Source organism: Formica exsecta, unplaced genomic scaffold (assembly GCF_003651465.1).
Source record: "Formica exsecta isolate Colony F162 unplaced genomic scaffold, ASM365146v1 scaffold3056, whole genome shotgun sequence".
Lineage (NCBI taxonomy): Eukaryota > Metazoa > Arthropoda > Insecta > Hymenoptera > Formicidae > Formica > Formica exsecta.
In genome coordinates this window covers 16,671-32,928 of record NW_021850313.1, presented here as the reverse complement: position 1 = coordinate 32,928, position 16,258 = coordinate 16,671, and the positions used below count along the sequence as shown (strand labels likewise).

General features: G+C 36.2%; 1 long non-coding RNA gene across 3 annotated transcripts in view; it reads left to right on the top strand.

Moving 5' to 3' along the window:
* Nucleotides 1–982: 982 nt before the first annotated feature.
* The window catches only part of LOC115237698, an 18,651-nt gene continuing 3,375 nt past the window's right edge, over nucleotides 983–16,258 (top strand). Inside the window, exons 1-4 of one of the 3 annotated variants that reach the window (XR_003884380.1) lie at nucleotides 995–1,227; nucleotides 7,749–7,870; nucleotides 9,347–9,780; nucleotides 10,663–10,814. This is a non-coding gene — a long non-coding RNA (uncharacterized LOC115237698). Of the gene's footprint in view, nucleotides 1,232–7,748; nucleotides 7,871–9,346; nucleotides 10,330–10,662; nucleotides 10,815–16,258 lie in introns of those variants that run through there. The other 2 variants (XR_003884379.1, XR_003884378.1) reach the window with 2 other exon arrangements.

Here is a 16,258-nt window from a genome sequence, read left to right as displayed (position 1 = left end):
CCATATAAATATTAAATGATTTTTTTTAAACACCCTGTATATATATATATATGCTTCTTTTATAAAATTTTTATATGCTTTTTTAAAAGGCACCTTAAATATCGAGATTAAGATTTAGACAGATTATTTTCTTCTCACGTCGCATGCGACACGTAGAAGCCGGTAAGTCAATCATGATGGTAACATACAAAAATGTTTATACCATATAAATATTAAATAATAATGTATCTACCATATAAATATTAAAATATTTTTTTTAAACACCCTGTATATATATATATATGCTTCTTTTATAAAATTTTTATATGCTTTTTTAAAATGAAACTTTTGCAGAACGTGCAATTCTGATATACGTACACAAAATTATTTCTGTATTTACTTAATCTTGTTTTTTATTATTGATTTCCAACAAATGTTAATGCTTATATTTATTAAAGTAATTGCAATTATCATTACGTAATGTAACACATTGTATAAATTATATCCTTACTGAATATCTCAGATGCTTTTACACTAATAATGTGGTTAAAATAACTCTGATAAAAGAAAGATAGTTTATTCTTGAGAAATAGTACAGTCACCCAAACAATATGGCAAGTCTAGACATTCGAAATATTTCAGATCTCTAATAAAGTTGCTTCCAAGTTCTAGAATACCCAAATATATCATGTTCTTTTTTATTTCTTCTAGACTCTCGATCAAAAATATTATAACTTTTATCTTTTTATTATATAAAACTTCCTACATTATTTATTTAGACTCATTATGAAAATACTTTTTCAAATCATAGAAGATATATTGCATGTAAAATCTGAAATTTTTTTGTTGGACAAAAATATATCTGTCAAGTCATTGCTGACGCGGTGGGTGCTAAAGCCGGCACTTATGTCTGCCAAGCAGACTCGGGCAGACACATACGAGCGACCGTCAATATGTGTGCGTACTCATATGTAGACTATTCAGTCACGCAATGTGGTAGGTTGTGGACGATATACATAGAGATTCTGGTGGCAGGGGGGTCAGTGTAAAACTGTCTTCTGTCCGTAACGTATCGAGCCGTAGTCGGTCGAGTGAATCGTTATACTATTCGACAGGAGTCTTTTTTTAATCTTCTAAAGTGCTCTAAAGAGAAAGCAACGGCTCTTACACCTGAGGATTACTTTATCGCGAAAGAAATTGCGTCCAACATTAGTCATCGAGTCTTTTGAATTTTTCCTATGTAAAAAAGTAAGTAGTATATAATATGCGATATAGACATGAGAATCGTTATAGTGGCGATTGATTTTGGCAATAATCTGGGGCAATTTTAATTTAAAAATAAAATTTAATATATTATTTTAATTTTATCTAATGCCTTTTAAATGTCGAATAATGTTAATGGATTTTTTATTTTATTTTGCATTAGTAATTTCTCCTCGCTAGATGTTGAAATCTTCCTTAAAAATGAATTTGAGATCAGTTAAAATTAACAGACGGTTAAAAATAAAATTTTATATATTGATACTCTCTCTCTCTCTCTCTTGTATGGAAAGTACACCGTATGAGAATCTGCTGGGTAGATCAAAAGCAATTTTGCTAGAGCATTAAAAATAAAATGTCGGTTATATACATATATATATACATATATACTAACTGTTATTTAATACACGAGGGAAGATATAAAGATCTCAATTTATTTTCCGTTGGCGTAATCGATATTTCCTCGCGCAAATAAACTGAGCATTAGATCGTTGATGGAATATAATCAATACGAATCGTTTTAAACGTTCAAACTTTGCATTTATTGCTACCTGTGCGTGACCTTTGCATGATAAATGTGGGTCACGTGGTGCACGCGTATACGGAGTACACGAGGAATTGTGCAAATTTATACATACGCAGGACGATGCGGCGTCGACAGATCGCGGTGAGACTTATCAGCCGCTATTATCAAACGCGATATCAGGATAGAAAATTGATGGAGGCGGGCGTTGTGTCCACAGTGCGATTATACGTGGAAAATCGTACGCTATAAATTTGCCGGTCGAGTCTCGAAGCCATAGTGTGCGCATGAAAATAAATCAATGCCCAGCGGGCAGCTTGCGGCGAAAAAATTCAATCAAACAAACAAACGTGTCATCGGACGAATGTGCAAAACGAATGACTCGTCGACGGGCTTACCGAGTTCCAATACCGGAGATACTTGGCGAAAGCGCATTTGACACTATTAAATTTATAGACCAAAGAGAGAACGAAATAAAAAAATTATAACCAGTAAAAAAATTCATCAATGTTTGGTTCATTTAAATAATTAGGTAAGTTAGTTAGATATTCCGTCAATTAATTTTTTTATGTTGTAATATACCACTGATGTATTATCATATCTTGTCTGTTAAAATTCTTTTTCAAAATATTCGTACATATATTAGCATAAACATTGTCTGTTTCAGTATAAATTATTAAATGTTATTTCAATATTTGTCAGTCATCGTTATTTTTAGCATAATCTTTCTTCACTTTTAATATAACAAAAATTATATTTGAAAATCTTTGTAAATTTTTAAAATATATCTTCAGATTTCTAGATTCTTAAAATTTGCAAATATTAAATATTATACGGTTATTTCCATAAATTAATTTTTAGCTAAGTAATTCTCCATGATAAAAATGTCATATTTTTAGTATCTCTTTTTTTGACGTTTAGCACAATTATAATTAATACGAATTCTTTAACAAATATAAATGAATGTGTGCGTATGCGTATTATAATCCCGTTGATGAAAATGCGTAGCATTATATCACAAGGAATGATTCCGCAATTATTTCTTCGTTCTAAAACCACCTTTGTACTATTCTCGCGTCCTTTGTGACTAATGAACAGCCGTACGTTTCTTTCGTATACGAAGACTTCGCAAATATATGAAAATAGTTTTATGCTATTTTAGCATCACAGCCACATTACGCGTGTGTGCGCGAGCAAATTTATGATAGCTGTATTACGTAGCCTTAAAATAGCGACAACCAGTCTTATCCCACGTGAACCGGATAACCGGGCGTTTTAAATCTATCCACTTTTTGCACACGCTTTCCTCTTATACACGCGAGCTATACGCGGCGAATATTGTTCCATTAGTAGATGGTTTAATTTATCTCTCGCTTACATTATGCAACGTTTAATTGTGCAAATGCTTCCTAATGAAACCACATTTCATCTATATAAGTGAATTAGATATCATATATTATAATTAATTAATGGATATCATTTCGTCAGTAACATATGAATAACGCGAAATCGTATAGCAAACACAAATAATGTCTCTTCCGCAAAAGCTGATTCGAATTTAACCTTTTGTATAACAATATTTCTCAAATTTGTTCACGATTATCATTTTATCAGCAAATATCGATAATCAAAATAAACTATCGGCGCGACAGCATTAATTTCCCTCGCAACTCACCTAAAATTGACTTTAAATGACGTGAAGCGGCTGAAAATATCGATACCCGTAATTCCCGCCGCAATTTATTTACAAAGAGCGTAAATGCATTTTTCACGCCGAGTATCTCATCGAAAATGCGATTACGCGGGCGAGAGGATCTCGGAAAAACGAACCATCAATGGATTTGTTTTATCCACCCGCGTGTAATTTACCGCGTCATTCGGCGATCGCGCTCAAACATCAATCCCACAAATGCACCTGTCATTGTTTATTATGCAATTTTGGCGATATCGTGCGTTCGCGTTTATAAAAATATATCGCTGACATACGACAACATAATGTGCGCGATTTCTTGTTTCCCTACGTCGAGCGATGTTTATTCGCCTCTATTAGCGTCATTTTGTAAAACGTGTCTAACAGTCGGGCGATGTCGTAACGCTGGAAGAAGATGTCTGCGAAGGGATTTCGGGATCGAACAAGATCCCGTCGTGTGACGTCTATTCCGCGACGTCTATTCCGCGTCCCTCCACGCCTCTCTTCTTCTTTGGATCCGATGCTCGGTAGTTGGCCCTTTCGAGATCTCGGGGGAGGGAAACGTGCGATGCATGTGTCGCGTGCGCTTTAGGGGAACCGGGAATCTTATTGAATCTGCTGTAATCTCCCCGGCGCGTTCGATGTATATTCGGATGCTTTTGACAGCGCTCCCATGCCGCTCTGCTCTCACGGCCGGGATCGATTATACGGCGTAACGTCAGTTTTCTCAGAACGATATTGATTTTACAATGCCCCGCCGTAGGCCTCACGGCTACCTGCGATAAGCAGGCTTTGATAGTGATAGCATAAATTTTGCGAGCAAATGCTTTGTGCCTACGTAATTATTGTTGAGTCACTCGCAGTGAAATAATTCCCTAATATTTATGAAAAAGAGAGAGAAGGAAAGAGAAACGAAAATTCTTAATAATTAATATCAATAATTCAAAAAAAAAAAAAATTCTATATATTTGAAATACACGCGACTTTTGATCAGACCTTAGATTCGCAATTAGCGTGAGTGATTTCAGAACTATCGATCTGTTGAACAGCGACCCGCTCGAGCGTGTTGTAATTGCGTGTGTTGTAGGCTTGCTGCAGTATACGGGAAGGGCAAGCCCGTATAATCGCGATATATATATCTAAGTGGCAACCAAGAAAACAAGTAGGTAGAGTCGCCCACCGACCAAACGACCAGTCAGATCTGTGCATTCGTGCGATTCGTGCTTCGTCGATTTCGAAAACTTCGTCTCTTCTGGTTTGTTCGAAACTATGGAGGGTCTCTCGCGACAGGAAACGAGCTATCGATCGTAGGGTTTGGAAGGTTTCCGGTAGGTGTGAATGCATCTTTGAAGTCATCATATAATCCGTGGATTGATAATTGATGTCGCATTAGTCTCTTTTTTTATATTTTTATATTTATTTTTTTAAATAGTTTTATATTTTTACTTGACACACTGGATAATAATACTTGGGCGTTATGTAATCGTGCTCTATATAATTATACGGATATCGGAATTATAATTTCATTGTACTTGTTTTTATCAACTTGTTTCTTAATCATTTCGAAATCAGATTTGCATACTTGAATAAAATTAAGGACTTAGATAAATATTAAAGTACCGTACAAAGGAACGATTTCTCTGTTTAAATATTTGAATAAATATTCAAAAGTTCGAGATTTTAAAGTCACGATATTTTGCGGACTCTGTCAGTTGCCTGATACTAGAGTTTTTCATGATATTATATTTAGATTTTTCTCTCTCTATAGTATTGATCGATTGGAGATAATAATGTCCGAGTGCTACGTAATAATAATACTCCGATATGGTATGCTACATAAAGTACATCGCACCCATCTTTATCGAGTTCTTTGACTTTCAAGGCGAGATCTGTAATATTTTTTTATCTGTAATATCGTAGAAAAAGATATTTTTTTAAGATATTCTTTTATAGATACCGTAAATTATGCTTAATTAAATACTTTTACGATGTTTAACATTTTTACAAGATTGTTTCTTTAATGAAACAGGATGGTATGAAAAAACTGTAATGATAAAATAACTATAAGAGAGGTACATTAAGGTGCGTGTTCAGAAATGTTCAAATAACATTTCTCTGCATATTATTTCGAAGGAGTGTAAATATTACATTCATATTTTAATCGCGCGCAATTATACGTAAGGTATTTTTTCATTAATATTTTATACATCAATAAAAATGCAAATGTTTTTATAATTAATATAAAAAATAGATATAATTCACAATTAAATAGATTATCGAAATAATTACATTTTTATGCTTTACTATTTCTTAATATACAATATATATTCATGGCATGTCAAATATTGATGTAACTGTTTATATAAAAACATTAGAATAGCTGAATTTAAAAAAAAAAAGATTTTTCAAAAAAAGCAACAATATTTTTGTATAAAATCGAAGATAAAATGTCGTCAATAGAGCGTGATTCTCTTTGAAATTCTGCTCGACGTCTAAAAATGCACTTTCTCCGTGAGTTTCGCGATCCTGAAGCGGCATGCGAATGCCTCTTTGAGCAAAAGGATTGAAACAGGGAAGAGGGAAAACGAGCTCATCGTCTTGCCTCTCGCGTTTCCACGAGATATCGTCACGATGAGGAAGAAAGGGAAAATGCGCCGACGTTACGTAGACGTTGATAGGATACATTGAAGGAAGAATATGACGGTCCGGCAATATCCCGTGTTCCCTCCATTTCTTTAACCCGTTGACAAGCATTATGAGTTTTACCACTATAGAGGCTTCCTTCATTTTATCCGATAATATCGAACCAACCAGCGTCGCTCAAGCTCGAGCTTTTGTGACGGAAGAACGATGATTAAAAGGCAATGTACGAGCCACCTGCTGATCATGTACATGTACGGTTTTATAATTTATGGAATAAAAGAGTGTGATTATGGAACTATCAATTTTTTTATTTAAATATAAAAAGACATTGAATTGAAATGTATAACTAAATACAATAGATCTCTCTTGAGCTTTTTCTCGATATTTTTCCCGTCCAGTCTTGAGAAAAATTCTGCTCTCTCGCGAGACTTTACTTAATACTACCCAACATCCGTAAGAGAAACGATCAACAATGCCGTGTTACTCATACGAATGGAGCGACACGATGACAAAGATTGAAAATGCGGAGAATGTCGCGGTGTGTTTTGTCCGCCCGACGAGATTTCTAGTCGCGCGATGCTTAACCGAGATATTCCGAGATAAAGAGGAAGGATCGCTGCTGCGTTCTGCATTTTCTCGCGAAAGGATTCTCGGCGTTTAGACGCGCATCCCTCACGTATTTCACGGCCCCGGGGGCGTTTGCGGAATTCTTGTTTGCGATGAGAGGATCGGAGGAGGAGGAGGGGGAGGAGGAGAAGCAAGTGGCGGGTGAAATTTGCGCAAGGGAAGAGGCCGTCGAAGACCTCGTCGTCCTCTTCTTCGCTTCTTCGCGCAAAAGGATGACGCAAAAGTTCGGAATACAGCCCCGAGGTGGCGAGTAACGGCAGCAACGGAGATGATTGATAGTAAAGAAAGAGGGGCGACTGCGCCGCATCACGCAACCTCCACAATGGGGACCAGAAATATGAGACCGGAATAAAATTCATAGCCGTTGCCAGGGGAGACGTTAGGCCGCGATTGAGATGCAAATAAGAGCGAGACACCCGGTAGCAACGACAAAGACGACTTCGTGGCATCTTCGTAACTCGTTCGTTCCGATGGCATTTGCGGAAGAGAATTTTTTATGAGTTTCGGCAAGTCGCTATCTTGCGCGTGTCAAAGTTTCGGGAGCTTTAAAAATTTTTCGCGATGGAAGGATCTCGACAAGGATCTCTGTCGATATCGCGAATCAACTGTTTATTTGAAAGTGACGTAAAGAATATTTTAGAAAAGTTCATTCGCGTATGCGATATGCATATAAATTTATAAGATGTGTTTATTTTTGCTCCTTATTGATATGCAATGACATTTTTAAGGATGGGATATCTGTTTCATCTCTTCCTTATCCTGTTTAACGTAATCATTCTTATCCTAATAATTATTCCTCGTTTTATTGTAGCAATATAATTTTACTTTTCTCGTAAATAATCACGATGATCCAACATATTATTTAATGAGACATGTTAATTATTTGTTGTTAATTAACAGAATTTTCGAAAATCGGATTATCATTAGCATTAAAATTACTCCAAAATGTTATAACATTACTCTTTCATACGCTATGTATTTATCATTTATATAATGAATATTTATGTTGATTGCACTTTTTTTCAGATCGATATCTGCACCCGTCAATGGGTATCAATACCGTCGGTTGAAAGGGCTGTTAAAGATATTATATACATATACATATATTCGAACTGTTAGCGTGGAACGACAGTCCGTACCCGATGAGTGTGAGTATCATTTTGCTCTGAATATCCGTAATTCCATTAACCAATGTCCGCTCATCATCTAATTACTCGCGATCGTTGTCCGCGAGATTGCTATTATTCTGATCCCGCCGGCATTACATCATCGTTCCGGCTCCGCAGCTAATCGCTCGTTTCAAAACGTGGTTTACGGTGATTTAAGTCCGGCGCGAATCACGTGTTTGGACTTTATTTTCCACAAAGCGGATTAACGCGCGGCATTTTTCCTCGATTTTATGTATCGCATTTGCCCTTTAACGGAATATGACTCGTCGTTTTTTTTAGACGATTACGTGTACTCTTTATGGAAATCGCTCGCAAGTGACTCACGGAAATGGTCACGAAAGGAGTTCGCACAAAGTGAACTCGGCATGTCTTTTCCGTCTCCTTATCGTGCGAGACACGATCGTGTTTAAGGCGATTCCGACGGACGAATTAAGTCCAACAAAAGGCGGCTCGCGTTTTTACTATTACGGTAGAGATTACTGTATAACGGTGTGGCGTGTACCTGCTACGGTTGCACCGCCCGCTCGTTCCTTATTGATCGCGCTGCAGGGTTCTAAGCGTCGTAAGAAACTACATAAATTAATCACGAGACGAGAGACTCACCGCAGGATTTTAAACGAATCACGTCACTCTCCTGGCGGTATTAGAAATTAAGGATAATTAGGAAAATCGGGAGAGAATGCGTTTTCGCGCGTCGATTCTGTAGGATTTGTCGATGATTTATTCATTCTTCTATTTAACGGGATGTGAGAGTCTATTATATAAGTTCGCGAAACTGACGGCACATGAAAAAGTATATACATTAATTAAAGCGAACGAAGCAGCCGACAAGCCTGACAGACTGTCACATCGAGTCGGACGACGCCACAAATTAAACGAATGGAAAAAATTGAAGAGAATAGCTGATAAATTAACCCTTCGTGACAAACAGGCATGTGAGAGAATAAAAGATTTGGAGTTATTTTTATCGGAGAAAAAGTACATGACGAAAGAACATGCATATAGCAATAAAAAAATATTTACATTGCAAAGAGATATTAAGCAATATCATTAAATATATACATGCGTGTTGGCACAGCTGTAAAATAAATTATACGAAGCACTTGGATTTCAAAAATGCGATTTACTTCAGACTTTATTTAAAATTTATATTATTTACACATAAAAATTTATATTATTCATACACAAAAATAAGGGGATTACCTATATTATATAAGAGGATTTAAAGTCATATAATATTTTTATAAACATAGCTTAAAAATATAAAAATAGTTATATATTATTATCTATAGATTTTTTTAATATTTCAATTTAAAAGGAGTAAAGAAAATTTGTAAAGAGAAATGAGCTTGGTATAGTTATCTTAATAACGCATGATAATGTAATAAATACATCAATCTTCTCAGCATATCACGATATAAATATCTGACAAATTTCGTTTTTTCCATATTTCAGATTCGATTGGCAGGTGGCCACATGGTGAAGCAGAGGAGGTTTATCGGGAATACCAATAATAAAATGATTAATATACGGGAACATTTATAAATATTTTAGAGCGATAATTTAATATATACGATCGAGTGCACAAAACGTTATTTTCTCTTCACGAGCTAGGTGCGACAGTGGATCTGTATGCTCCTAAACGGGATTTATCGGGAATTTCACGGAGCAACGGTTCATGTTGCGATCGCAAGACGTGTTGTCACGTGTTGTAAAGAGAGTTACAGGTTCGACAACGGATCATTGACATACTTTGACAGATTTCTACGAGCCGGAAGACCAAAAGTGCTGGATCCGCGCGGATCTAGATGTGATTGCATTTGTGATTCGATTTTCTTTTTATATTTAATCCAGATTTATAGAGGAATTTTTTTTATTTTCTTATTACGGTAAGTAAAAAGTCAATACATGACTATTATTCATTCAGAATCATATTTTTTTTTTTTCTATCGGAGATTCAGGCAATGAAATCACGCGAAATCGATATTTCGGTGGAGTGTGCATTCGTGTTTGCGCAACGTTGTGAATAGCGAGAGCCGTGGGTTCCGCAAAAAAAGTCATAGAAAGTTTTCGACATTGGACACATGTAGAATGGAGAAAAGTATATTTTTCGATACACATGTGGTTCGCATGTATCGAAATACCATGCCGCATGGAACGTAATTGCAATCCGTAGTGAAAACTGTTTCTGAGCAGCAATAGTCGATATCCAAAGTATTCCAAAAACTTTATAAAAAAGAAGAATAGATTTAACATTCAATGCAGTCGCGTTTTAAGATCCTAATAATACGGAAATCTAATAATAGAGAATGGTTCCGTATGATTATGCGATAATAAAAGCGCTTAACAAATAAAAAAAAATGTATTCTAACGTTTAATATGCTTTTTTTTTGTCACATTGTAATAGAGATGTTTGAAAATAAAAATTTAATGGCAGATATTCTTTCAAATGATTATAAACCAGGTCAATAGTTTAAGAAATGTGTTGTGAGAGAAGGAATTATAAGACAATTAATCATAGTTCGATATAAATCGTCAAGAAATAGCGAGAACATTTACGGTGATTCGCCACGATAATCGAACAAAAACAACTTGATCAAGTTTAACGTATAGCCAATATAACAATAATTTGTCAGCATCTCGCGCACATTTCTGGAGCAGGCTGCTGTCAAAGAGTCATTGAAACTAATCGATTATTCATTCGCAACTTTTTTCCACTCAAACATCGTTAAAAACAATTTATAATTTCGTTCTTATTTTTCAAATTTTAGATCTACCATTGTATATTTTATGAAGGACGTATAAGCCAAAGTAATCGAGTATTATCCGCTGTATTTACTGGTAACTCCGTCGATGGCTTAATTTACAAAGTCCTAATATTCGACTTTGTGTATCGTGCCAGGCAGAATTTTTCATCATAATGGTAAGTAATATTCTGTATTTTACATAAAGTGATTTGTGTTCTTGCGCGATATAGAATCCGGATATAAAATTTCATTAATTACGATCGTTAAATCGTTGTTCGCTATTTGCGTAAAACGCAAATATTCATAATAAAAACTACACGTGCATATGTAACTCACATTGCGTGAATCATATATCGAGTAGCTCGCCGAATCGATAACCTTCACCGTCATGGTCAGCGAGTGGAATTTCTTTAGCCACTCCAATTCGAGTTGTCGAACGAATGGAAATTTCCGCTCGATTCGGAGATTACCCTAAAGATTTATACCCAGAGAGCGCCTTGTATATTTTCGTGCGCGGAACTCGATTGTCATTCAGATAAATTCCCGGTAGAGAAGGTAGCACGTCGGGAGGGGGAAAATTACGTTCGCGGAGTTCCTCCTATTAATCAACGTTTCCTGTTGCACTTAGGGGATCACTTTGCACACTGGACTACCTCGACGCAATCTAATTTAGATATTTCTCGTGTTTTGAATACCGTAAAATGTTTGCGAGTGTCTAACAAGAAACAGAGGGTGTACTTGCTCCTTCATTAACCCTTTAATATGCATGTACCGTTGTATGTACGAGTCGTATCGCTCATAATCGTGCCGTTTGCATATGTATCACGAAATGATGTCGCAAGACTGACATTGAAAATTAGCATCTAAGATTGGTCATGTTATGCAGATTAATCGCGGTCGTGGTGCAACAGGCATTTTGAATGCGGAGAACCGGTCTTTTCCGGCGCGAACCGATTCGCTCCGGAGATTCGAAAGATTCTGCCACGAAAGATTCTGCGGGTTCATCGACTCTCGTAATATCAAATATGAAACGCATTCGCAGTCGCTTGTGGAAGGGAGTGACGGAAACTTCCCGTCCATCTGCGACAAGTTTTGGATTGCATTACACGTTATCAGATAATGTTTCGTAGTTATATAGCTAATAAATACCACTTCGGTTACATATAGCAATGCATTCGGTGCGATTAAAACACGGTATCATGTTCGAAATGATAAGCGGTGTGCTATTCGCGATAATTGTTGTGAAGAACGGCGTTGAATAAATAAACATTTCTCTAATGAAGAAGTTAATGCGCGATATCTAGTTATACTTTTAACAGAGTTCATCATTTGTCGGATATCGAACAGTTTCGTTAAATTAAAATTAAAGTCGCGCTGTTTTCATAAAAAAATGCAAACTCCATTTCTTCTTTTCCTACTAATTTTCCTTTCCCTCCTTAAAACGAACCAATCTCGATCGCTCGTCCGATATAATTGTCGACTCGCGATTGCATTTCGATGTCGATTTCGACAGAGACGCGGGGGGCGTTCGCGCGTAAATCCGATTCGGGATCAACGCGGCGGAAAACAAAGAGCGAACTCTCGATTTTCGAATGGAATCTCCGCCGAGTGAATTTTCACGAGGCTGCCCTTAAAGTACGCGATAAGGATTGGCGCCCCAGGTTTCCTTCCCCAGAGTTGATTCACTGGTTAATCAGAACGACCGCGGAATTCCGTTGCGAATTCCACTACTTGAGACACCGCTTCTCGGCGAGAGATGTCTTATCTCATTTATTGCTAGAAACTGACATTGTTAAAATGCTCGCAGCTTCCGAGTAATCGATTCTTTTATTATTTAATACCGATTGCAATTATTCAATAAGAAACTTAATCCCGACGCGCATCATTACGAACGAAACCGACATGGAGGAAAGTATATTTTACGCGCTTCCATCGTCGCAAAATTTGCAAATAATTGAATAATTAAAACAAAAAATTGTATTTCCTCTTATTTTTTAATAATCAATTGAGATAAAATAAAAATGATCATACTCTTGATATCATCATACTCAAAAATCTAAACAAGAGATTACTGATAAAAAACGGTTCATTTGCGTAAAGTAGCGGCGTTGATAATCGATGAGTCGACAAGTATTGTATATAAAAAAATGCATGCTTTATTATTTTCCTGAGATTACGTGATGCCTGATAAAATTATCGTATACGACGTCCCGAGAAGATAAGAAACCAGCAAGCATATGTCTAACGTGAGACGCACATAGCAAGAATAAAGGAAAAAAACAAAGAAGCTATACTTGACCGAGATTGACCATGACTAAGCTTGGTCGAGCGAAGGCGACCTTGTATACCATAATGATAGTCTTAATCGCTAACATACGATGGTCAATGGCACAACACGGTAGCGATCGAGTTCTATTTCCTTTTTCAACGTAACAATGGGAAATGCGATTAGGTTGAGGCAAAATGCACAATGCGCTCTCTCTTTCTCTCTCTTTTGATTTACATGGGATGTAAATGAGTAGTTAGTATATGTCTCTTTCTCTTTCCAGTGGCGGTTCGTCGTGTCAGTTTAACGCGACCACGTGGAAAGCTCACGTGCGTCAGCGGTTTTCCGTATCTCCGGTCACGGTCCGTGTTTTCCACCGCGCTCGATTAAGCGGCCGCGCGTTCCCATTCGGGAGAATAATTAGTGATAATGGAGAGACCATGAAAAGAGAGGGTGGTATCGCGGCACATCGCCTATGCCGCCTCATTATTAGGGTATATCATTAAAAGCGATAAAATAAGCTTTATTAACAAAGAAAATATTTTGGATGTTATCCGTTGGTCAACGTTTTTGTTGTATATCGGGGTATAGGTATATTTAATTATGACTCTCTAAATAGGAAAAAGAGAGAGTTGAGAGAAAGAGAGAGAAAGAGAGAGAGAGAGAGAGAAAGAGATTACTGATATCCGCTGTCTTGTAATTATTAGGCTGCCTACCAAGAGTGATGAATCGATATCGACAAAAATAAATTGCGGGGACGTTTTTATCGTTAGTGATTCGTGAAAAAAATAGTCCGGATATCACATTGGTTAAAATCATAGTTGTATTATAACTGAATGATCGGATATATCGAAAAATTACATATACGTGATTTATTTTTATGATACACATTCGAGATTGGCAATTTTTTTTTTCACCACTTGTAATTGATAGCATATGATCGTAAAGTGTGGTAAAAACTCTGTTTCGCATTTATGAATTAAAAAACAGATGAATCAATTGTCTGAATCACACATCACACACATACATAAATATACACGTGTAAAACCGCTATCCTATATATCGTTAGAAATATAAAACATGTGTAGATTAAATTTATACATCGTAATTTATCCGGAACAGCTAAAAAAGGAACACTTCGGTAGATTTCACCAGTTTATTTTTTCATGCTACGTAATGACATGCGAAAAATTTATTTTCTTTGACATATAAAATGCAAGAAAAAGTTTTATATAATTTCTCATTTTTTTCTTATTTCTCACTCATTATAATATATGGTCGCAACAAGTAATCTTAAATACGATAAAAATATTTTAATTTGTATCAGGGTCTTTTTTCGGTGAATAATATAACTGAGCTAAAAAATATTCCTTTTTCAAATACTCGCGAAACATTAAAGTGTCGTGATTCCATGTTGCGCGTTAAGACGCGTCTGACTGGATTAAAGTGCACTCAAGTTTATCCGAGTGCAATGTATCGTATCGCGTGTCGGGATTGAAACAGGCGTCTACGGAACGCTTACTGTTGGGTTTGAGTTTATTACGTGAGATCGAACCCGAAGCCATCGACTTCCGTAGATGCGTAGATATTCTCGTTGAAGCAAGTAACTTCGCGATATCAGCTTGTTATTTTTATCAGTCCTATCACCGACGCTCTATTGACATAACGACTACACGTGGCTATCGAAGTCATTGTGAAGATTTGCGATCGCTTCGGTGCGCGATGATTTGTATATAATATAACGATCCTATTCGGCGAATCGACGTAATAATTTGCATTGTTAATTGGAGATCCGTTGATAGGCTTTGTAATGAACTCAGAGAGTTCGTTATACAATACAATTCATATGTGATTAATCGGGATAATTGCGACGCCGGGGTAAACGCAATATTTTGCACTATACTCGCCATGTCAATTATTCAAACATATCACGTTTCTGTAATACTTCATGTAAATGTGTGGTATTAAAACAATATCCCGTAAGTGAGTAAGAGAGAGAAAGAGAGAGAATCGGTTCGTACTTTTCCCTCTCTCTCTCTCTGACTAGTGCATATATTTCTTCTATATAATATGATATAGGCATTATGTATAACTGTCTCATAAAGCAGAAATCTCACGGTTTTTACTGCGCAATCTTTTCATCGTCATGACGAGAAAAAACGCGCGGTGAAGGATCTTGTCGAGAGAACCTCCGAGCGTCCTCCGCGAACTTCGCGAAAGAGAAAGAGAGAGGCATCTCGTCGCGAGTGAGTTTTTCTCGCTGTAGCTGTGTGTTTACGTTTTCGCATCATCCGTTTTCATTTCCTTAATTTTCTTCTGCATTACTCGACCGGCAAAAATTTAAACGAGGTAGGATAACGCGTCGCCCTCACGCTCAAAGGAAGGAGCGAAAATTTTCCCGTTCTTTCCGTGGCGCATTTCCGGCGCGCCGCGCCTTCCGGAGCATTCCCGACTACTCCCACAGGGTCGGCAACCTTTTTATTTGCTTCTTGCATCCTGGCGCCTCATCCTATTAAGGTATGTGTATGTGTATGTGTGTACAGGTGCTTCCTTTATGATTCGCGTTGACGTCCATGCCGCGATTCGAGCTGCAATCCGTCGTATAAGAACTGGCGTAGCAAGAAAAGATTGTGGAATTATATATTTCAAATCAAATGCTACAGGCTTATCTTCAAGCAAGAATCTATTAATTATCGATCTGATTTTATAATGATTTTAATAGCGATGATTCTTTCGTTTGACATTGCTGTTTCGTGACGTTTAAGAGATATAAAGAAAATTCTGGGATATCTTTATTCAATATATCTTTTCAGATTACGGTGTTAATATTTCAGACACGAACACGTATGTAGTAAAATAAATAAGCTCTAAAATGCAAATAGCATTATATTCTACATAAAAAGAAAAACTACTCTTGAAAAATGATATTATTTTATTGCAATATAATATAAACTTTATTAATTATGCCATTGTAACTGATAACGATTTTAACGGTTTTCGATTTATACACATAAATAATGATAGATAGTATATTCAAGCATTTTATAAAAAAATATTTAATCATTCTATTATAACCGATCACAGAATCACTTTTAATCATGATTTCAATTGGGATAAAGTAGAAATATTAAATAACGAACCACATCTACATAAGCGATTGATTTCCGAAGTTTTACACGTAAAGAGACAAAAAGATAATTTAAATCTACAGACAGACACCGAATGTCTTCCAGAGACGTATTTGACTGTATTTGACAAACTCTCCAAAGTTTGATTTTTCGTCGTATTGTATTTTATTCGTATATTGTAATTTATTTTATTGTATTTATATTATTTCTATTTATATTATTTCTA